This window comes from Ovis aries, chromosome 16 (genome assembly GCF_016772045.2).
Source record: "Ovis aries strain OAR_USU_Benz2616 breed Rambouillet chromosome 16, ARS-UI_Ramb_v3.0, whole genome shotgun sequence".
Lineage (NCBI taxonomy): Eukaryota > Metazoa > Chordata > Mammalia > Artiodactyla > Bovidae > Ovis > Ovis aries.
The window spans coordinates 14,489,114-14,512,065 of record NC_056069.1 but is presented as its reverse complement, the minus strand read 5'-3'; the positions used below and the strand labels follow the sequence as shown (position 1 = coordinate 14,512,065).

The 22,952-nt window shown below is 40.9% G+C and overlaps 1 long non-coding RNA gene across 5 annotated transcripts in view; it reads right to left on the bottom strand.

Annotated features, from left to right (window-relative positions):
* The window catches only part of LOC106990331 (uncharacterized), a 134,349-nt gene that overhangs the window by 99,457 nt on the left and 11,940 nt on the right, over window positions 1-22,952 (bottom strand). For all 5 annotated transcript variants that reach the window (XR_009596754.1, XR_006056498.2, XR_006056500.2 and 2 more), the window contains 3 exons: window positions 19,548-19,601; window positions 18,143-18,245; window positions 16,474-16,592 (listed from right to left, as the gene is read on the bottom strand). This is a non-coding gene — a long non-coding RNA (uncharacterized LOC106990331). The remainder of the gene's footprint in view (window positions 1-16,473; window positions 16,593-18,142; window positions 18,246-19,547; window positions 19,602-22,952) is intronic.

Genomic DNA, 22,952 nt, shown 5'->3' with positions numbered 1-22,952 from the left:
GGAATTACAGGTTTACTCCCATAAAGAATAGGTCACAGAAACCACTCTTCCATTTCTCTCTGAAATAACATTAAGCTCTGCCACTAATGGGAAAGGGAAAGCAACTTAAGTGAGGAAAATGTCTTCAGAAGAAAGAGTGATGGCAGGTCAGTGATCTAGTCAGGTCCATCAGGATGGACACTGAATCCCAGTTATCTTAAGAGAAATCCAGATGTTCGCTTGAAACCATCCTTAAAGGAAGGTGAGCCAGCAGGATGAAGTCGTCAGACTCTATTCCAGACATCCACACCGATAAGCAGGCTTGAGGTGTGGCAGTTTTGCTGGGCAGGCTTAAGAACACTACTAAGCAAACTGAGGATCTGGACAGTATCACTATCAGGAAAGCATATCATAAACCTCAGAATGTGACACTGCCCCAAGAAAAATAGCAACCCAGAGGCCAGCTGAAAAACTAGAGATTCTGGAGTACAAACGCAGGTCAGATAGGAAAGCAGTGGTGAGCAAAGTCTGGATGGTGTGCTGGAACCCAAGAGGGATGGCATAAACACTGGAATTACAGGCCCCCAAAGGGCTGAGATGATCTGTAAAAGAAAATACCAGCAGCTCCCGGGGAGGAAGAAAGACTTAGGAGCCATCAGGGAAGCAGCACAGTGATCCTTTGGGTATGGATGCCAGAGCAGAGCTAGAATTACTGTGGCTTGGAGGTGACTCTAAAGGCCCCCCACAAAGAAGCATTTCTTTCTCTTCATGACTCAGAGAAAGTCAGGAATGAATTCCCGAGACACGAAACTTAAGGAGGTTTCTAGCCTCTAACTGGAATATTTAGGATTTGTCAGTCTTGAAATCTGATGGGCACTGCTAGGAGCTCTGTGGTTCTATGGGGTGGGAAGATGCAATAGAAAGTTATTTTCCTCTCTGGTTCTGCCTTCAGATGGGAATATGAGGCTTGTTCTTTAAGCCGTACAATTTTTAGCACCAGAGGGCCCAATGGGTCAATCATAGTCCACCACCCAGCAGAGGAGCTAACTGGACCAATCTTCAGGTTAGAGTGCTCAGTTAAACCCACCCCTCTGCCTCTTAAAGCACTCTCCCCTAATTCTCCATGAGCAGGGGAAACGCACGTGCATGAAGATGTTCACAGCAGCATTATTTATAAGTAGACAAACTCAGAGCTTCTCAAAGTTGATGCGCATCTCTTAGAGGTTTTCTTAAAGGGCAGACTTAGTAGATCTGGTGGGTCTGAGTGGGGCTCTCATCTCTGCATTTCTAGCAAGCTCTCAAGTGATATCCAGCTTATCAGGCCACACTTTGAGTCCCAAGGGGCTTACTTTATATGCACTGCTAAGTCTGCTGCCAAGTTGCTTCAGTCGTGTCCGACTCTGTGCGACCCCATAGACGGCAGCCCACCAGGCAGCTCCCCTGTCCCTGGGATTCTCCAGGCAAGAACACTGGAGTGGGTTGCCATTTCCTTCTCCAATGCATGAAAGTGAAAAGTGAAGGTGAAGCCGCTCAGTCGTGTCCGACTCTTCGAGACCCCATGGACTGCAGCCCACCAGGCTCCTCCGTCCATGGGATTTTCCAGGCAGGAGTATTGGAGTGGGTTGCCATTGCCTTCTCCGTTATATGCAACTTTTAAAAAAAATCAAACATGTACATGACTAAATAAATGATAGGTATACCTCCTCTATGGAATACTGAAATGGATGTTAAAATGATTTCAAAAACAGCTAATGTGAAAAAGTGTGTATGACATACAGTAAGAGAAAAACACAGGATACAAAATCATATACATATTAGGATTGCAATTATAAAAAAAATAGGGAAAACATTGGAAGCAAATCCAAAATTATTAACTGAATGGTTCTTTTAGGATACTGAGATTATGTTTCCCCCCCTCATTTTCAAGTTTTCCATCATGTTGCCACATTACTTTCATAGTCTAAAATTGCTGGTAAACCGGGGAATACTAGGTAATCATACATCCTGCTTTGCTAAAGTAGTCTCAGGTGCCTGTTGTCTCTACACAATTATTAATAGTGGTCCCTTCACTCCCAAAATGCTTTATGTAGTTGATAAATTCTGTGGCCATATTAGATACAGGACTGTCTGGAGGCTAGTTACGTGCTTTCTCGGTTACTCCAAAGCATGTGAAAAGCTGAACTGAAATGCCTGGAGAGAGTAGGCAGGGGATGGGGGGAGGTCTCTGATGTGTACATTGTTTCAATTGATTTTTTAGAGCAGTTTAGGTTCATAGCAAAATTGAGAAGAAGATACAGAGACTTCCCATATACTCCCTGTCCCCACACACACACAGCCTCACCTATTGTCAACATGCTCCACCACCACAACTGAACCTACACTGACGCATCGTAGTCACTGAAAGAGCACAGTTTACATTAGGGTTCACTCTTGCTGTTGTACATCCTGCGGGTTTGGACAAAAGTATAATGAATGACATGTGTCTACCATTATAGCCTCATACACAATCGTTTAATTTCACTATCCTAAAAATCCTCTTGCACATTTGTTATAGGTGTATTTAGGTTGTGATATAAGACCTCAATAGTAAATGCATTAAAAAATGTCTGACACAACCATGAAAGCTAGCAATTTTGAAACAGGGGAGAGAGGAAGTCAGATAAATGTTTGCTGTGCTTTTTAAAACTCTTGCTTTCTAGTCAGCTCTTTCTGATCTTTTCTAACTGCACACCAGGAGTCATCTTGTAAGATGAAATCCTACACATCTTAGGGCTGTGATTTTTCTCCTGCTGTTGCTGATCCTCTAAGACAGTAGAGGTAATGTTTGAAAAGGCTGATGATTTGATTCCTTTTTGATGCTTTTGCTAATACGTGGAATTTTTAGAGCCAGATTTTTTTCATTGTTGCCTTAAACCACGTAACTTACTAGGTCTTTTACTTTATACCTTATAAACCTGAATCAAACTAATGCTACTACTTATCAGTTAAATATTTTTAAAGTATTAAGAGGAAAACTTCAAAACAATTGAATTAACTAAATACAAACTGGATTTCCCTATAGCAAATTCTAAGGCACATTCCAATTTCACTGACTTGGAATTTTATCATACAGAATATTATCTTCAAAAATGTAAGCAATAAAAAAAAATATGTGAGCCATGGGAAAAAAAAAAAGTGAGCCATCAATTGCAGCTTGGAAAATATCTTATAAATATACCTTCTGTTGTAATTATTTTATACAAATTGAATTTAACTTGCAATGTTATTTCTTTTGTCTTTATGAGATTCATTAATTTTTTAATTCTTACAGAAATTAATATATGTTTCCCTCTCTCTCTCTCTCTCTCTCTCTCTCTCTCTCTCTCTCTCACACACACACACACACACACACACCCTGGTGTGAAACACTCTAAGTCCTAGGCCCAAACTATTTGCTGTAAGTCCTTGTCTGCTAGTGATTAGGTAGGTGGCAGCCCAGAGAATGATGGTCTTTGTTCTTTTGTTCCCTCTGGTGTATATTCCATTTCACCTGTGTAGAGCTAAACTTACACCCCAAGGACAAATGACACTTAGGTGAATGACAATAGGTGATTCTAAATTGAGAACAGCTATTCAGTATGGGTGTAAGTTCTGATTGATGGTGCATTTAGAAGCAAAAAATAGAAGCCCATGGGGTGGATACTGGACTTCACCTTTCAGGTCATTTTAAAGAATAGTGAAAGAAAGACAGGAGAGTGAGAGGCCATAGTTTGCCATTCCAGGAAAGCAAAGGAAAGAAAAAGACAATAGATAAAGCTGAAAAGCAATGGCCTCAGAGTATACAAGAAACAGAATAAGAGTGAAATAGAGTGTGAACAAACTCCAGAAAAAAAAAAAAAAAAAAACGTTTAAAAATGCTTAGGGGGCAAAGTGTTACTAAAGAAAGGAAATCCTAGCTTGTGAGACTTAACGTGAAACAAGAAGATAAAAATCCTTTATACAATCAGCAAACAAAAGCAAGGAAATATAAATTCCCAAATCCCATGGAGAGCCTGGAAGGGAAGTCAGCGAGACAATGCAGAACATGCAGTTGAGAGGATAAATCATTTCTTTACCTCACTCCACACAAAAAGAAGATAAGGGCCAGGGTGAGGCGTATTTTCCAGCAGAAGGGTAGGGAACTGTTGCAATGCTTTTCCCTTACCACAAAAAACTAACAGAACACCCAGTTCCAATGAACGGGATTCTCTCAGAAAGACAATCCATTCCTATAGCAAACACGGGTGAGGTCCATGAAGGTGGAAGGAAGAGAGGCTGCCCACTATGGCACCACATGAAATATCTGTCAACTCACTGTTGAAGGAAAATCAATAAGGACCTTAGAATTTGTGGGAGCAGCCTCTCTTGAGGGAAGACACTGGGGTTTTCGGGAGGTGTGGTCTGAGTAATTGGAAAGTTGGATCGTTGGAACACTGAGACCATGAGTCTCTCACCCATAACCACAATTTTGAGAGGAAATTAAGATTGTTTAAAATAAAGAATCAAATTTACTTAAAAACATTTACTTAAATGTCTCGGCATGTACTTAAAAACAGTACACACACACACAAAAGACCTGGATTCCAAGAAGTCCACCAAGGTCTTACAAACTTGAGGGAAAAAAGAAATGCCTGACATGAGATTGAAGCCAAAAATATTTCCCCTTGGCCAAAAAGCATTTAAAGTTCATTTCTCATAATGAAACACAAATTTGGCACATATACAGAATGTTTATTTTTTCAAATGGCTGAAAAAGTAGGTAACCAAAACATACAATGTCAATGAACTATGTCCATTAATTTATCCTGGCTATGGATAATCAGATATGGAGTACCCTGAAAGCAATCATGTGAGTGACCTGAATAATTGCATAGGGGCATTTTTGTAGTTGGGCCTTAGAACCACTAGTAACTCTCGTCTCTAACAAAGTGTCCTCATTGTTCACCGGCAAAATGGACTCTGCGATAATACTGCTTTTCTCTATACTGGCTTTTTTTTTTAATGCTCCGAAAAAGGTCCAAGCTTTTCTGAGATGCAGTTTTGAAAACAACAAGAGGCTTGGCAATTCAATTCAAATTACTTTGTATACAAACTTGAGTTTCAATGATACAGACAGAAGAGGAAGTGTTTCTGGTTTTGCTTTGTGTGTGTGTGTGTTTTATTGAGTGTGTGTTTTCTTGAGAAATCTTTCCTAGTTAGAAAAAAGCCATCAAAGAGTTTTCACAAGCTGTAGGGAGTCTTGCCTACATCTTGATTTTCCTCTTTCTTTTCCTTCTTGGTTTCTGATTGATTTAGAAATTTTCAATTTCTAAAGGAAAGATCCAAGTACTGTGGGTACAGGCAAATACAATTTGCATTTTCCCTAGTAAAATGCATATTTCCTTCCCACAGTTAGAGAGCGGTCTAGAGCAAGAAAAGAAGGCCATCTCTCTGATTGGAGCACAAATAAATAGATAATTAAAGCCTTTTGATGTGCATGAGCAGACAGCTTAAAGAAGATTATTGATAGACTTTCGTGCTCTTTGATGGACTGTGTGGAAATAGCTTTTTCCTTAAACCAAAATAATAATGAAAAATAATGTTGGTAAAATAGTGGTTAAAAACTGAAGCTTTGGGGAATATTTAATTTGTACTTAGGTGGTTATGTGTCTTTAAAAATCTGTTTAGACTGTGTAAACACACATTTTACTAAAATGTCCTTTTCATACCCCTTTTTTCTCTGTTTTTGGATAGTACTATTATGGCCAAAGAAATGGCCCTTAGTTTTTCTATATGACCAATGAAAACCAAAGTTAATTATACTCAGAATTATTCTATAAGGTTTTTTGCCCAACAGATGTGTTTCTGGCTAGCAAGCTGTAAATTTATTTAAACTGCATGTTTGCCTGGTGTTTAGTTCTAAACTCCAACATATCAGTCTATTTCACTAAATCATAAAAACTTTTTGAAACAAGAAAAAACTGCTGTTATTTCAAAAGAAGAAAAGGTAAGAAAAGACATATAAAGTATGGTTTCCTTGTTTTTGTTAAGATTACAGTTTTAATTTGTTATGGAACACTTCTGTTAAACCAGGAAATCCTGCTAGAACTCAAATTTGTTGCATTATTTGAGATGAACATACTTTTAGTTTGTAGTGAATCTCCTTATTCAAAAGCTATTTGGAATAAAAAGCCCAGTCTAGAAAGTAAACCTTATAGTTTGTGTTTTTAAAAGAACTAATTTGCTGGTAGGAAATTCTTCTTAGAAAAACCACAGTGACTTTTCAAACGCTATTTTTTAAGAAGACCCCTAAGGGTCATTTGTCTGTAAAAATAAGGACTAGGCTGCCTCCAAGGGCTGTGCCTTTCATTTACTCTCACCCAGGCATTCCAGTCACTCAAAGCAGGGCCCATCCTCTGGCTCCCGTTGCCTACACACATTTTTGCCTAATTTTGCCTAATTTTGGCCAATTCCCCCTCTTCTCTTCATCTTCCCTTGTTCTTCCTTTGTTCTCTTCTCGGTTTTCTAAAGGAAAAACTATAGCATTTAATTTGATAAGTAGATATAAATAAAATTCCCTTTTAGCTTTTAAAAACTGCTTCCCAAAGGTACAGGAAAACCTTAAATTGTGAAATGTCAAAATGTCACTGAGATGACTCTTTAGCTGTTTAAATATATATGTTATTTTATATAAACAGACACAATAAAGTTATACCCTATTCATTAGAAATTCATTAGAAATTTACAAAATTCAACCTGGTTGAGATCAGAATTTATCTTTTTAGTCTTTAGAAATGATTTTACATGGAAGTAATATCATAAAAGATAATAGCATTAAGTTTAAATTACTTAAGACTGTCTAAGGCCAAATGAATATTGTTTTCTACTCAACAGAAAGCATCCAATAAGAAATCTTGGTAACCTTTTCTTAGCAGTTAATGTGAGTTATTTTTGATTTTGAAAGCAAGACCTACATACATTTTGAAAAATACCTGTGTAGCCAGTTAGACTGTTAGATCTCTTTCTCACAGTGTGATGAAAGAAAAAAAAAAACACCAGACTTTGAAGTTAAATCTGTTTGACCCCTGGCTCTATTGCCCACTAATTTAATAGCTTTGGACAAACTTCTTCTTCAAGCCTCAACTCTCTATCTATAAATAGGGATACTAATACCTACGCCAGTGACTTGTTTTAAGCGTACAGTGCTAGATCCCTACTATGAGATTAGTCATGTACGTTTCCTGCCTGTCCCTCACCTCTCGGTGACCAGTTTCTTTGCAGTGATCTGAAGAGAGGAGATGCAAGAAAAGGACAGAGGAGGGAAGCTTTTGTCAGCTGGTGTTAATGAGCTGACTCAAATACAGTTGAAAGAAGAGTGATATACCTCCCTACCAACAGTGTGGCATTCTAGAATGTTTTCTCTCAACTGTGATTAGAGCTGCTTTTCCGCTCCAAGATGAGTTTTAAATGAATAAAAATGCTGAAGGCTATGGAAAGCTATGAGATAATTGGCAGTGCAATTATTACATGCCCAACATATTTGGGGAATGACCCTTCAATACCCTTATGGCGGAAAGTGAAAGCCTCTTGATGAAAGTGAAAGAGGAGAGTGAAAAAGTTGGCCTAAAGCTCAACATTCAGAAAACAAAGATCATGGCATCCGTCCCATCACTTCATGGGAAATAGATGGGGAAACAGTGGAAACAGTGTCAGACTTTATTTTTTGGGCTCCAAAATCACTGCAGATGGTGATTGCAGCCATGAAATCAAAAGACACTTACTCCTTGGAAGAAAAGTCATGACCAACCTAGATAGTATATTCAAAAGCAGAGACATTACTTTGCCGACTAAGGTCCGTCTAGTCAAGGCTATGGTTTTTCCTGTGGTCATGTATGGATGTGAGAGTTGGACTGTGAAGAAGGCTGAGCGCCAAAGAATAGCTGCGTTTGAACTGTGGTGTTGGAGAAGACTCTTGAGAGTCCCTTGGACTGCAAGGAGATCCAACCAGTCCATTCTGAAGGAGATCAACCCTGGGATTTCTTTGGAAGGACTGACGTTGAAGCTGAAACTCCAGTACTTTGGCCACCTCATGCGAAGAATTGACTCATTGGAAAAGACTCTGATGCTGGGAGGGATTGGGGGCAGGGGGAGAAGGGGACGACAGAGGATGAGATGGCTGGATGGCATCACAGACTCGATGGACGTTGAGTCTGAGTGAACTCCGGGAGTTGGTGATGGACAGGGAGGCCTGGTGTGCTGCGATTCATGGGGTCACAAAGAGTCGGACACGACTGAGCGACTGAACTGAACTTCAATACTACCAAGGTATGGGCTTCCCTTGTGGCTCAGCTGGTAAAGAATCCGCCTGCAATGCAGGAGACCTGGGTTCGATCCCTGGGTTAGAAAGATCCCCTGGAGAAGAGAACAGCTACCCACTCCAGTATTCTGGCCTGGAGAATTCCATGGACTGTATAGTCCAGGGGTCGCAAAGAGTTGGACATGACTAAGTGAGTTTCACTTCACTATGATCCTCTAACATAGGTTCACTCACTCATTCATCAGTCATTCAACTAGCGTTTATTATGTGCCTGTCAAGTCCCCAGCACTGCACTAGGTATTCAAAGATTTAGCCCTCAGGCACATTACAGCATCACTTACAGACATATAAACAAGTGCCCTAAAGTCCTGGCACTCAAGGTGTAGCCTGTGGGCCAGCTACATTGGTATCTCCTGGGAGCTTGCTAGAAATTCAGCCTCTTGGTCTCTTTTAACTTTGGTTAAGAAGTAAGTATTAAAAAAAAAAAAAAAAGAAGAAGTAAGTATTGTCTCACTGTGACCAACGATCTTATTTGACCAAGTATTTCAAAGTTTTTTGACAAACTTCCCAAATACCAAATTTTAATTAACATTCTTTTGACTTCCAGCTAATGTTGGGATGCTTTAGAGGGCATCTCAGAGAAAAATGTTTAACTAATATGATTTGGTATATTAAATTACATAAAGCCCATTACTACACGAGCAATAAACCGACTTAAGATATACTGTATAGATGAATGTTATTAATATAGACATTCTAAAAATTATATAACGTTTCTAAAATTTGGATAAGTCCTGGTATAATGCTATAGTTCTGGTTGTTATCTTGAAAAGTTGTATGTCACAACAGTAACCAAGCTTCTATATCAATTACACTGTAATCAGATGTCTAAACATGCCTTTTCAGTCTTTTGTCATTCATAGACAATTATTATTGTACTCTGATGGTGTTACAAAAGTGCTTTATCTTCAGGAAGATTCATAGAAAGACTACGGAAGCAGTTACAACAGTTCCACATTAAGATGATGTCTGCGCAGGAATTCCAGCCCAAACCTACCTAAAACAAGAAGCTGTCCTGCCTTTGGGGCCTCTAGATCAGGCTTCAAAAGATTTTTACTTCCTGACAGGCAGAGTTGATGCCCCTACTTAGCCCTGAAGCAGCTACAGAAAACAGACTATCCCCTTCTGCTTCTCAAAAGATTATGGGAGTAAAATTTCTAAGTGGGGAATGAAATGGAAGGGAAAGGGGCAGGGCAGAAGCTTTAAAAGAATGACAGTCATCGAGGACACAACATACACTGGTTAGAACCAACTAGGTCCAAGATGGCGGAACTGATTTCCACTGAACCTTGAGCCTTAATATACTTTCATACTACATGAGCAAGCTACCCACAACACACCCTCAGGTGACAGTTCCAAGGCTGACCATAAAGGCCAGAAAGTGGGCAGTGGCCCAAATTCCTGGAAATCTCTGTCTCTTCCCCAAAATAGCTGGAATACTCTTCCCACTCATTAGCTTATGAAACTACCCACCCCCTATAAAAACTCACAACACTGTGCCCTGACCCCTCTCACTTTCTGAGATCGCCCACACGCTGTCTCTGGAGTGTTTATCTCCCTAAATAAACCTCTTTCACTTAATGAAAAAAAACAGAAATTCAACATCTGAGGCCCCAGTTTGGGCCTAATGAATCAGAATCTGCATTTTAACAAGGCTACAAGGTGATTTGTATGTACATTATAACTTTAAAAGTAGTGCCTTAAATGGGACTTAATTAAAAGCTTTTGAACAGCAAAGGAAACCACAAACAAAATGAAAAGACAACCTACAGACTGGGAGAAAATATTGGTAAACAATGCTACAGATAAGGGATTAATTTGCAAAATAGAAAAAGTTTAAAATATATATATATATAAACAACAACAACAACAACAAAAAAAACAATAAAAAATGGGCAGAAGACCTAAGTAGACATTTTTTTGAAAGAAGACATACAGATGGTCAACAGATACATGAAAAGATGCTCAACATCACTAATTATTACAGAGATGTAAATCAAAACTACAATGAAATATTATCTCACATCAGTCAGAATGGTCATCATCAAAAAGTTTACAAATGATGAATGCAGGAGAGGGTGTGGAAAGAAAGGAATCTTCCTACACTGTTGGTGGGAATGTAAATTGGTGCAGCCACTATGAAAAAGAGTATGGAGATTTCTTAAAAAACTAAAAGCAAAGGAGAAAAGGAAAGATATAAGCATCTGAATGCAGAGTTCCAAAGAATAGCAAGAATAGATAAGAAAGCCTTCTTCAGTGATCAATGCAAAGAAATAGAGGCAAACAACAGAATGGGAAAGACTAGAGATCTCTTCAAGAAAATTAGAGATACCACGGAAACATTTCATGCAAAGATGGGCTCAATAAAGGACAGAAATGGTCTGGACCTAACAGAAACAGAAGATATTAAGAAGAGGTGGCAAGAATACACAGAAGAACTGTACAAAAAAGATCTTCACGACCAAGATAATCATGATGATGTGATCACTAATCTAGAGCCAGACATCCTGGAATGTGAAGTCAAGTGGGCCTTAGAAAGCATCACTATGAACAAAGCTAGTGGAGATGATGGAATTCCAGTTGAGCTGTTTCAAATCCTGAAAGATGATGCTGTGAAAGTGCTGTACTCAATATGCCAGCAAATTTGGAAAACTCAGCAGTGGCCACAGGACTGGAAAAGGTCAGTTTTCATTCCAATTCCAAAGAAAGGCAATGCCAAAGAATGCTCAAACTACTGCACAAATGCACTCATCTCACATGCTAGTAAAGTAATGCTCAAAATTCTCCAAGCCAGACTTCAGCAATACGTGAACCGTGAACTCCCTGATGTTCAAGCTGGTTTTAGAAAAGGCAGAGGAACCAGAGATCAAATTGCCAACATCTGCTGGATTATCAAAAAAGCAAGAGAGTTCCAGAAAAACATCTCTTTCTGCTTTATTGACTATGCCAAAGCCTTTGACTGTGTGGATCACAATAAACTGTGGAAATTTCTGAAAGAGATGGGCGTACTAGACCACCTGACCTGCCTCTTGAGAAACTTGTATGCAGGTCAGGAAGCAACAGTTAGAACTGGACATGGAACAACAGATTGGTTCCAAATAGGAAAAGGAGTCTGTCAAGGCTGTATATTGTCACCCTGCTTATTTAACTTATATGCAGAGTACATCATGAGAAATGCTGGGCTGGAAGAAACACAAGCTGGAATCAAGATTGCCGAGAGAAATATCAATAACCTCAGATATGCAGATGACACCACCTATGGCAGAAAGTGAAGAGGAACTAAAAAGCCTCTTGATGAAAGTGAAAGAGGAGAGTGAAAAAGTTGGCTTAAAGCTCAACATTCAGAAAACGAAGATCATGGCATCCGGTCCCATCACTTTATGTCAAATAGATGGGGAAACAGTGGAAACAGTGTCAGACTTTATTTTCTTGGGCTCCAAAATCACTGTAGATGGTGACTGCAGCCATGAAATTAAAAGACGCTTACTCCTTGGAAGAAAAGTTGTGACCAACCTAGATAGTATATTCAAAAGCAGAGACATTACTTTGCCGACTAAGGTCCGTCTAGTCAAGGCTATGGTTTTTCCTGTGGTCATGTATGGATGTGAGAGTTGGACTGTGAAGAAGGCTGAGTGCCAAAGAATTGCTGCTTTTGAACTGTGGTGTTGGAGAAGACTCTTGAGAGTCCCTTGGACTGCAAGGAGATTCAACCAGTCCATTCTGAAGGAGATCAACCCTGGGATTTCTTTGGAAGGACTGACGTTGAAGCTGAAACTCCAGTACTTTGGCCACCTCATGCGAAGAGTTGACTCATTGGAAAAGACTCTGATGCTGGGAGGGATTGGGGGCAGGGGGAGAAGGGGACGACAGAGGATGAGATGGCTGGATGGCATCACTGACTTGATGGACCTGAGTCTGAGTGAACTCCGGGAGTTGGTGATGGACAGGGAGGCCTGGCATGCTGCGATTCATGGGGTTGCAAAGAGTCGGACACGACTGAGCGACTGAACTGAACTGACTAATATTATCCTGCAATTCCACTCTTGGGTGTATTATCTGGAAAAAACTCTAAGGATACATACACCCCAGTGTTCACAGCAGCACTATTTACAATAGCCAAGACACAGAAGTAACCTAAGTGTCCAGGGACTGACGAATGGGAAAAAACGATGTGGTATATACATACGGGGGAATATTATTCAGCCATAACAATGAAATAATGCCATTTGCAGCAACATGGATAGACCTAAAGATTATGTATGTCAGAGAAAGACAATATCATATGATATCACTTACATGTGAAACCTTAAAAAATGATATAAACACACATTTATAAAACAGAAATAGACTCAAGACATAGAAAACAAACTGATGGTTATGAGAGGGAATTTAGGGGGCTGGAGATAAATTAGGAGTTTGGGATTAACAGACACACACTACTGTATATAAGATAGGTAACCAATAAGGACCTACTATATAGCACAGAGAACTATATGCAATGACTTATTATAACCTATAATGGAAAAGACTCTGAAAATATACACAAAGGTATAACTGAATCACTTTGCTGTACACCTGAACCTAACAAAACATTGTAGTTCAGTTCAGTCGCTCAGTTGTGTCCAACTCTTTGCCATCCCATGGACTGCAGCATGCCAGGCCTCCGTGTCCATCACCAGCTCATGGAGTTCACTCAAACTCATGTCCATTGAGTCAGTGATGCCATCCAACCATCTCATCCTCATCCCTTCTTCTCCTGCCTTCAATCTTTCCCAGCATCAGAGTCTTTTCTCATGAGTCAGCTCTTCACATCAGGTGGCCAAAGTATTAGAGTTTCAACTTAAGCACCAAGTCCTTCCAATGAATATTCAGGACTGATTTCCTTTAGGATGGACAGGTTGGACCTCCTTGCAGTCCAAGGGACTCTCAAGAGTCTTCTCCAACACCACAGTTCAAAAGCATCAATTCTTCAGTGCTCAGCTTTCTTTATAGTCCAGCTCTCACATCCATACATGACTACCAGAAAAACCATAGCCTTGACTAGACGAACCTTTGCTGACAACGTAATGTCTCTGCTTTTGAATATGCAATCTAGGTGGGTCAAAACTTTCCTTCCAAGGAGTAAGCGTCTTTTAATTTCATGGCTGTAGTCACCATCTCCAGTGATTTTGGAGCCCCCAAAAATAAAGTTTGCCACTGTTTCCTCTGTTACCCCATCTATTTGACATAAAGTAATGGGACTGGATGTCATGATCTTAGTTTTCTGAATGTTGAGCCTTAAGCCAACTTTTTCACTCTTCTCTTTCACTTTCAGAGGCTCTTTAGTTCTTCACTTTCTGCCAGAAAAGTGGTATCAACTGCATATCTGAGGTTATTGATATTTCTCCCAGCAATCTTGATTCCAGCTTGTGCTTCATCCAGCCCAGCTTTTACCATGATGTACTCTGCATATAAGTTAAATAACCAGGGTGACAATATACAGCCTTGACGGACTCCTTTTCCTATTTGGAACCAGTCTGTTGTTCCATGTCCAGTTCTAGCTGTTGCTTCCTGACCTGCATACAGATTTCTCAGGAGGCAGGTCAGGTGGTCTGCTATTCCCATCTCTTTCAGAAATTTCCAGTTTATTGTGATCCACACAGTCAAAGGCTTTGGCATAGTCAATAAAGCAGAAAGAGATGTTTTTATGGAAGTCACTTGCTTTTTCCATGATCCAGCTGATGTTGGCAATTTGATCTCTGGTTCCTCTGCCTTTTCTAAAACCAGCTTGAACATCAGGAAGTTCATGGTTCACATATTGTTGAAGCCTGGTTTGGAGAATTTTGAGCATTTCTTTACTCGCGTGTGAGATGAGTGCAACTGTGTGGTAGTTTGAACATTCTTTGGCATAACCTTTCTTTGGGATTGGAATGAAAACTGACCTTTTCCAGTCCTGTGGTCTCTGCTGAGTTTTCCAAATTTGCTGGCGTATTGAGTGCAACACTTTCACAGCATCATCTTTTAGGATTTGAAATAGCTCCACTGGAATTCTATCACCTCCACTAGCTTTGTTTGTAGTGATGCTTCCTAAGGTCCACTTGACTCCCATTCCAGGGTGTCTGGCTCTAGGTGAGTGATCACACCATTGTTATTATCTGGGTCATGAAGATATTTTTTGTACAGTTCTGTGTATTCTTGCCACCTCTTAATATCTTCTGCTTCTGTTAGGTCCAGACCATTTCTGGCCTTTATTGAGCCCATCTTTGCATGAAATGTTTCCTTGGTATCTCTAATTTTCTTGAGGAGATCTCTAGTCTTTCTCATTCTATTGTTTTCCTCTATTTCTTTGCACTGATCTCTGAGGAAGGCTTTCTTATCTCTCCTTGCTATTCTTTGGAACTCTGCATTCAAATGGGTATATATTTCCTTTTCTCCTTTGCCTTTTGCTTCTCTTCTTTTCACAGCTATTTGTAAGGCCTCCTCAGACAGCCATTTTGCTTTTTTGCATTTCTTCTTCTTGGGGATCGTCTTGATCCCTATCTCCTGTATAATGTCACAAACCTCCATCCATAGTTCAGCAGGCACTCTGTCTATCAGATCTAGTCCCTTAAATCTATTTCTCACTTCCACTGTATAACAGTAAGAGATTTCATTTAGGTCATACCTGAATAGTCTAGTGGTTTTCCCTACTTTTTTCAATTTAAGTCTGAATTTGGCAATAAGCAGTTCATGATCTGAGCTACAGTCAGCTCCCAGTCTTGTTTTTGCTGACTGTATAGAGCTTCTCCACCTTTGGCTGCAAAGAAATCCAAGATCAAACTGTCAGCAGCCTTGGCTCCCTCTGAGGGCTAAAGGAGAGTCAGTTCCATGCCTTTCTCCTGGCTTCGGTGGCCTTTGTCATCCCCTGGCTTGCAGATGGCATTCTTCTGTGTCTTCACCTGGTCTTTCCTCTCTGCAAGTCTATCTACAACCAAATTTAGTCTTTTTATAAGGACACCAGTCATTTTGCATTAGGGCTCACTCTAGTGACCACATCTTAACTTAACCATCTGCAAAACTCTATTTCCAAATAAGGGACTGGGATTAGGACTTCAACATCTTTTGGGGGGACAAAATGCAGTCCTTAGCATGACCTTTGACCCCTCAACTTGAAAATGATTAGGTATTAGTGAAACAAGCTGGGCATTTCAGGTGGTAGAACCAGAGTTAGTAAAGGCTAGGTAATGAAACGAGCATAAGGAATCACATCTCTCAGTAACCACAGTTGAAGGATAAGAGCAAACGGAAGGTGAGGGAAGGAAGGAGGCAGATTTACTAGAAAATTAAGTAGGTCTAAAAATGCTGCAACAGAACTGAACTTTTCATTCTGCAGGCAATGAAGACTCAAATGGAGGGCTCCAACCTTCAGTGATGTGGCCCGGTTTCCAGCTCCCTGGAAGCAGGACACAGAGCAGACTGAGCTGGCCTCTGGAGTCAAGTCACCAGTGAAGAGGTCACTACACTGGTCTCTGTGAGAGATGAGGAGGGCCTGAGCTGGGGCAATTCAGACAGGATGAAGAGTGGGGGAAATGAGAGTCGTGAGGAGATGGTGATGTCAGCCCTGGGCTTGTTGCTTAGTCTGCTTATGGGGGGAAAACCGACCTCAGGGGCAGCATGTTGGACTTGGGACTTGTGTTCCTTCAAGAAGAGAGTTTGGCCCAATGAGAAAGCAAGACAAAGGATGCTCCCCCTCTACACCCCGAATGCCTGGTAATCAACCTACGGACACATCAGCAGGGCTTCCTGGCAACATTCAGACACAGTTGCAGCAGGAGAAACACTCGTGACTCTTCTGGGATTCAGATCAAAGAGTAAAGAGGAAGAACCTGGAATGAAAGGCAGTCTCTATCTCACCAGAAACTTTGGGAATCAGCTTAGAATCTTATCTTCCCCAAACCTTGGAGGTGAGCCAGCTCTTAAAGAAGGGTATTGGAAGAAAAACACCCAAGTATCAAATGGCTCAGACGATTTGATAAACACGTGTGCTTGCTAGGAGTCAAGGCTGCTCTGGGAGTCCCTTCATGGCTGGGAAGTTAGAGAGCATTGCTCTAGTCCACATTCAGTCTCCCTCTCTGTAAGCCGTTGGTTCTGCATCCACTTACCTGCTGAACACAAGGTTTGGCGGCTTTGGACTGTGGTAAGGCATGCCTCAGCGTGATGCAGAAAGCTCCCAAATTGCATGTGGTTCTTGTAGGGTCCTTGAGCCAAGTCCTCTCCTAAGCTGACAGACAACACAGACAACTTAAGTGACAAAGAGAAATGACATAGCAGCTAAAACTGAGAAATTTCTCATGATTACACCCTCCTAGCTTAGACACTTTTTCTGTAAAAGTCCAGATAATAAATATTTTAGATTTTGTGGACCACATACACTCTCTATTCCATATTATTTGCTTTTAGTGTTTTTTTCTAACAGCACTTTAAAAATCTAAAAAAATCATTTTTAGTTTGTGGGCTGCATGATATCAGGGTACAGACGATAGTTTACTGACCCCCGGCTTAAAGCTGACCCATGAAGCCATGGAAAACAACAAATATGCAATCTATCTTGCTTAATCACTTGAGACATTTGAGTTTTTATTCTCACCTCTTTCCACCATAGAGTCTGATTCATTGGCTCTTGCAGTTAGCTGACATGAGAACTCTCCAAGAATTCAGAAGCAAAGCTTGTGTGGCCTGCCTTCTTATAAACAAACACACTCTAAGGTCTGAGGTGCAAAGTGATTGATGTACAGGAAGCAAAAGGCCTCTAGTCTTCCACTCACTACCTTAAAACCCTGACCACTATCTTTTTTTTTTTTTTTTTTTTTTAACTTTTTGGCCTCACCCTGTGGCACATGCGGTCTTGGTTCCCCAACCAAGGATTGAACTTGCGTCCCCTCCATTGGAAGCATGAAGTCTTAACCCCTGGACAGCCGGGAAAGTCCCATGAGCACTAGTAAGGAAAGAGGAGCCCCACTGAGAAGCGTAAAAAAAGGCCTGCCTCTGAGATGGCATGACTTTACGTTCCCCAAACAGTCATGGGTTATGCTTCCAATTAGCTCCAACCCTCCCTACATCCTGCAGAGAAACTCTTGGCCAGTTCACACGTGTTAGGTGTTACATTAGTAGCACACATCATGGTATCGATACAACAGGCCTGGTGTTTGCTTTCTGACTCATGGACATGGTTTCCGTGGAACTACAAGCACGCAACCCCAACAATGCCCAGTCTGTTCAAGGTACAGACTATTTTAGGAGCGTCTGGCTTAAAGCAGAGTAGATTAAATGGAAATAATCAGAGAAAGAAGAATTACAAAAAAAGTTTTATGCATAGATCTCAGTTCCAAACCCAAATCTCTATTCTAACATCAAACAATACAGATACTACTATGAATTTATATGGATGCAATGGGGTGAACTGGAGTTAGTGAACTCTAGCATATATGCAAAGACAACAATATATGATGATAAATAAAGCCCTGGGTGTTTGTGTATTTTATCCTAGAAGCATTGATAAAACAGTTGATTTGAGCATATGCAAAGACAGATATTTGCCTGGAAATTGACAGAGGAAACAAAAACAGACTGTGTACCCTTCACGCCAAGGAAATTGTCTTCTCCTTTCCTTCTCACCCCCCCAGCCCTGCTAGAACCCTGCTCTCAGGTGCTAAACTCCGTTCTCGGTTTACAGTGAGCATCCTGCCAAGAACTGAGAGGAAAACAATGTGCCTGTCATTCGAGCATCTGGGAATCGTTTTGTCACATGAGCCCAGACAAAGCCACACTCACCACAGGTCAGACTGCTCCTCGGCTATATACATGGGTGTTTCTCCGTGTGCCTCGGAATCCCCTCAGCGTGACCTCACCATTGTGTTGTCCACAAAAGTATCAGCTGTAAAATAAAGGCCCACTTTTCAGCTATTGTATTGCTGGCTTGTTTTATGTCCAGAAATATTCTATTTAAATACAGCTTTTGTAGAACTTGGAAAATGCTCACTATAATTGCTAAAATATCAATGTAAACACTCTTGGCTTTGGGATTTAAATATATCCATGAGCTACTATCGAACTGCGCAAGTTGAAAATTGTCTGCAAAGAAATAAAAGTGACAAATATGGTAGGAACATACAATAGTACAAATGATGAAAAGTAAATTGCCCTTTGAATTATGCTCATTTAACAACTGAAAACATCGTACTGCACATAAGGGATTTTATGAGGCATAGCATTTTAACTGCTGTTTCTCAGTGCAGCCCTCTATCCATTCCATCTCCCTCTAAAATGCCATAACCCAATGCCCTGCAACTGTGAAGGAAGGACAAATTTTGAGTTATAAAGCTGGGCTCTGCCACGTACAGCTGCCTTCTTAGAATAGTACAGCCCACTGCCAAAATAAATGAACAGCATCTTTTTGTGGAACTTACTGTCAGAAACCCTCTAGCCTCACGTCTACAAGCTTGATTGGTAACAGAAGCAACCCAAGGAAAACCATGTGATGCCTGCTCTCTGCTTAATGGTGCCGTCTGTGCATTTGTTATTCAGACCCAGATTTTCATAGCAACCATTGAATATGCAAAGTTGAATTTAGGGATGCCAGAGTTAATTAACACCAGTTCCATTTGATGGCAAGCTTTGTAAACAATCAGGATTCTAACTTCTCTAGACTTGAATTTGGGAGCCTGACAATTTTTATCCCTTGGAGTTAGGAATTTTGTATAAAGTATAAATAGTTGATATCAGGTCATATTTACTTGCCAAAAGATGGAACACCAATTGGTAAGGATGCCTGCACACCTACAGGCTACTGGATGAAGGAGGATTTTCATTTTTCATGGTTGGCAGTAATACCTCGTTTAAATTCAGAGGGAGGCCCAGGCTTTCCCTCTGTGGAGGGGCAATAATCTGAGGCAGGCTCTTCAGAAATCCTAGGCTGTGACTTCCTTTTGCTGATCTTCCTTGCACACACTTCAAGAATGGACTACTACTTTGCTGTTCTCAGTGACCATGCAATTGGATGCAACAGAAGAGGGTTTCATTTTTTCCATGTTATACACTGTGCCCCGAAGATACTGCAAAGGTTTAGCATCTTGCCAAAGGCTTCTCCCCAGTCTACGTACTTCACAGCTCCATACAAACTGTTCCCCTTACACAAAACTCTCAGTTGCCACAGAAACACCCATCTCTTATCTGATACCTGGCATTTGAGACTCAGCACTTCCAAGTTTAGAAACCAGGCAGCTTCTGCTCTCTGAAATGAGACAAGACTCCAGTGAATTTTCATTTTTCCAGAGGTTGAATGTCCGGGTTGCTGCTCTTCCTCTGGCCACTTGCCTTTGGCATTTTGCTGCCCATTCAGGCACTGCCACCAGAGCCTGGGCAAGAGAAGTAAATGAAGTTAGGATTCAAATCTGCCAATTTGGTTCCTCCTTAGATTCTGCCTGGTAAAAGATTTGGCCAAGAAAGGTGCCATGTCTAAACCATTTTTTTTGTAATTGGAGGATAATTGCTTTACAATATTGTGCTAGTTTTCACTGTACAATAACATCAATCAGCTATACACATACACATATCCCCTTCCTCTTCAGCCTCCCTCCCACTGCCCCAGCCCACTCCTCGAGGTCATCACGGAGCTCTGAGCTGTGTTCCCTATGTTTCTAAACTATTTTAAAGTGTAAATTATCTATGGGTTGTAGCCATTTGACAACTTGAAAGTCAGGGACTAAAACGATTTTTAAACCTTTCGAAAATGAACAACTTACTCCAACAAACTAGGAGGACTGTGGACAAGTCAGGAGCCAAAGAAAACGAATCAAGAACCTGAAAATGGAGAAAGCTGAAAACTGTGTTGCTGGACCTAGACAAGGAAAGGCTCAGTGCAGTTTCCTGATGCGCAATGTGAAGGGGTTACATTGAATGAGAGCTGCAGTTCCTTCCAGCTGTGACTTTCTGCAGCGTTTCAGCTGAGCGTGAGATTATTATTTATTTCTGTATAGAGCGGCAATTACAAGGAAAGACCTGGGCACTCAGGGCAGGGCTGTTTTGCTTTTCTTCTGCCAGGAAACTGCTCTTTCTAAGGCTGTGAGAGATATCCAAAGAGTCATTATGAACCCACCTGTACCATGTGAGCACCTACTATTCACCAGGCACTCTGCTAGGGACCAGGATACAAAGGCGAATAGGACCCAGACTCTGCCTCCAAGGAGCCCAGAATCTGGTGAGGGAGACAAATGTTAAAAACCACCCAAATACAATATAGTAAGTGCTGCACTAGAGATGACATAAGAAATATTATGAGTTACACGAAAGAGCAAAAACTCTTATGGGATAAGGCGAGGCAAAGAAAAGGATGCAAGGGCATTTCTGGGAATGGTGATGAGTGAGAAGTAGGAGGAATGGGAGCAGCTTGTGCGGCTGTAGTGGGGCAAGAAGGTAAGCACAGCTAAATGACTGGAGGTGAAACTGGAAACAGTTTAAAATAGCTTATACAGCTCACTAATTAATGTGGATGTCATCTTCAAGGCAGTAGTTCTTGACTGGTGGTAAGTCGTCATGGCAAGAAATCAAGAATTCATTGTCTACAGATTGAATGTATCTTATGTTTCTGGATAGATATTATCGGTCAATTGTATGTCAATGCTTTATTTCTTTTTTCAAGTTTTTTTAAAAAATTTATTTATTTTAATTGGAGGCTAATTACTTTACAATATTGTATTGGTTTTGCCATACATCAACATGAATCTGCCATGGGTGTACACGTGTTCCCCATCCTGAACCCCCCTCCCACCTCCCTCTCCATAATAAATTGTAAACTGTTGCTGAATTCAAAGTAGCTTTTAATTTAGGTAATCTCTCAATTAACAGGTGAAAAGAGTATAGCTATCATTGACATGAAAAAAAAAAAAACCATGCAAAAAGGATTGGGAACTACTATTTTGGGTGATAAAAAAAAAATAATTACTTTAAATAAGGGCATGATTACTTTAAATAATGCAGCATGATTTAAATCATTCACTGTAGGAATGAATGAATTTTGGAATAATCACTCTAAAAGATATTCCAGGATGAATATGAGTGCAGTGAAAGGAAGCTGCTCAAGTTGAACAAGGAAAAGAGCTTTGACAGTAACAGGAAGAGACAGAGGAGAGGATAAACTCATGAGATACGTAGAGAGTAGAAATAAAAGGATTTGTTGACAGATTGGATAGACTGGAGAGAGAAGGAGAAGAGAGTAAGGACCACTCCCGGGTTTCCCATTTGGACTGTGAAATGCAAGTGGGACATACAGGAAACAGAACTGTTGGAGAGGATAGGAAGCTTGGTTTGGGATATGTTCACTCAGAGGTGCCTGAAGGACAGAGAAGTGGAGTCCTTAATAGGAGATAAGGAATATGAGTTGGAACCCCAGGACAGAGGCAGAGGCCACAGGTTAAGTGATTCCCACAGATACCCAGTGGAAATCATGAGAATAATTAGGAGAGGTAATGGAAACCTTAAGAGTGGATGACATTGCTCAGAGAGACTTGTTAAGGAGCTTAGAAAAGAATGCTATGAAACAGCAAACTTTAGGGCTGGGCAGTAGAAGAGTCCTGACAAAGGCGGCAAAAGACGCAACAGGATCTGAGGGGACAGGGAGACAGAAACTCTGGAAGAGATGGTAAAAGCCTAAACATCACAGAAGTAAATTAAAAGGGAATAAAAAAGAAGGCAACAAGTTCTGGCCACCAAGGGGCCATGGTGACCTGTAAGAACCCCTCAGGAAAGGAATCGGCAGAGAATCCAGAGCACAGGGCATTGGGTAATGAGTTGTAAAGGGAGGAAAAGGAGGCCAGGAATGAAAGGAAAAGAAAGAGAGGTGCAGGACAGTAGATTGAGGAAATGGCAAACAAGGAAAATGATTTCAGACCCGAGGAAACATGAGTGTACAGGTTTCAACCAAGGAGAGGCTGTCAAGGGAGACGAATTATGAAGACATGAAAAAGGAAGGTGTCAACTGACAGAGCCAGTCCCAGAACCAATGAATGGGTTGATCGTGATTACCTCTCCTCCCCAGCAACCTGGACACACTGCTAGTTCTTCCCCCGGGCTGGCAGAGAATTTTCACACCACTGTGCCACTGCTGTGGTATAAAATCACTTAATCCATGGCCTCACGTTGTTCTATCAGCTAGAAATGACTTGCCCACTTGCCCTGCCTTCTCTGTCTTCCATTTGCACTCACCCTTCTGACCCAGAGCAAATTCTGCCCTCCTCTGAGAATCCCACCTGATTTCCCCTGCAAGTCCCAGTCCTACAAAACGAGACAAACCTGCTGGATACTGTCATTACAGACTTTATTTGTACTGCCATCATCATTTTCCTGTTTCCCCCAGTAGAATGTGAGCTCCTGAGGGCAGGGATTTTGTCATAATATGCTTTGTATCTCAATTGCTTAGCCTGTTATCTGATTGACAGGGGCAGGGAACTGTAATTGCATACTCACTTTGGAGGGTGCTTCAATCCCAGCAAACTCTGTTACACATGTAAGATGATCTTCCTCTTACAGAGGAGGAAGCTAAAATTCAAAAACTCTGAACAAGTTGCTGAAGGTCACATTATCAATA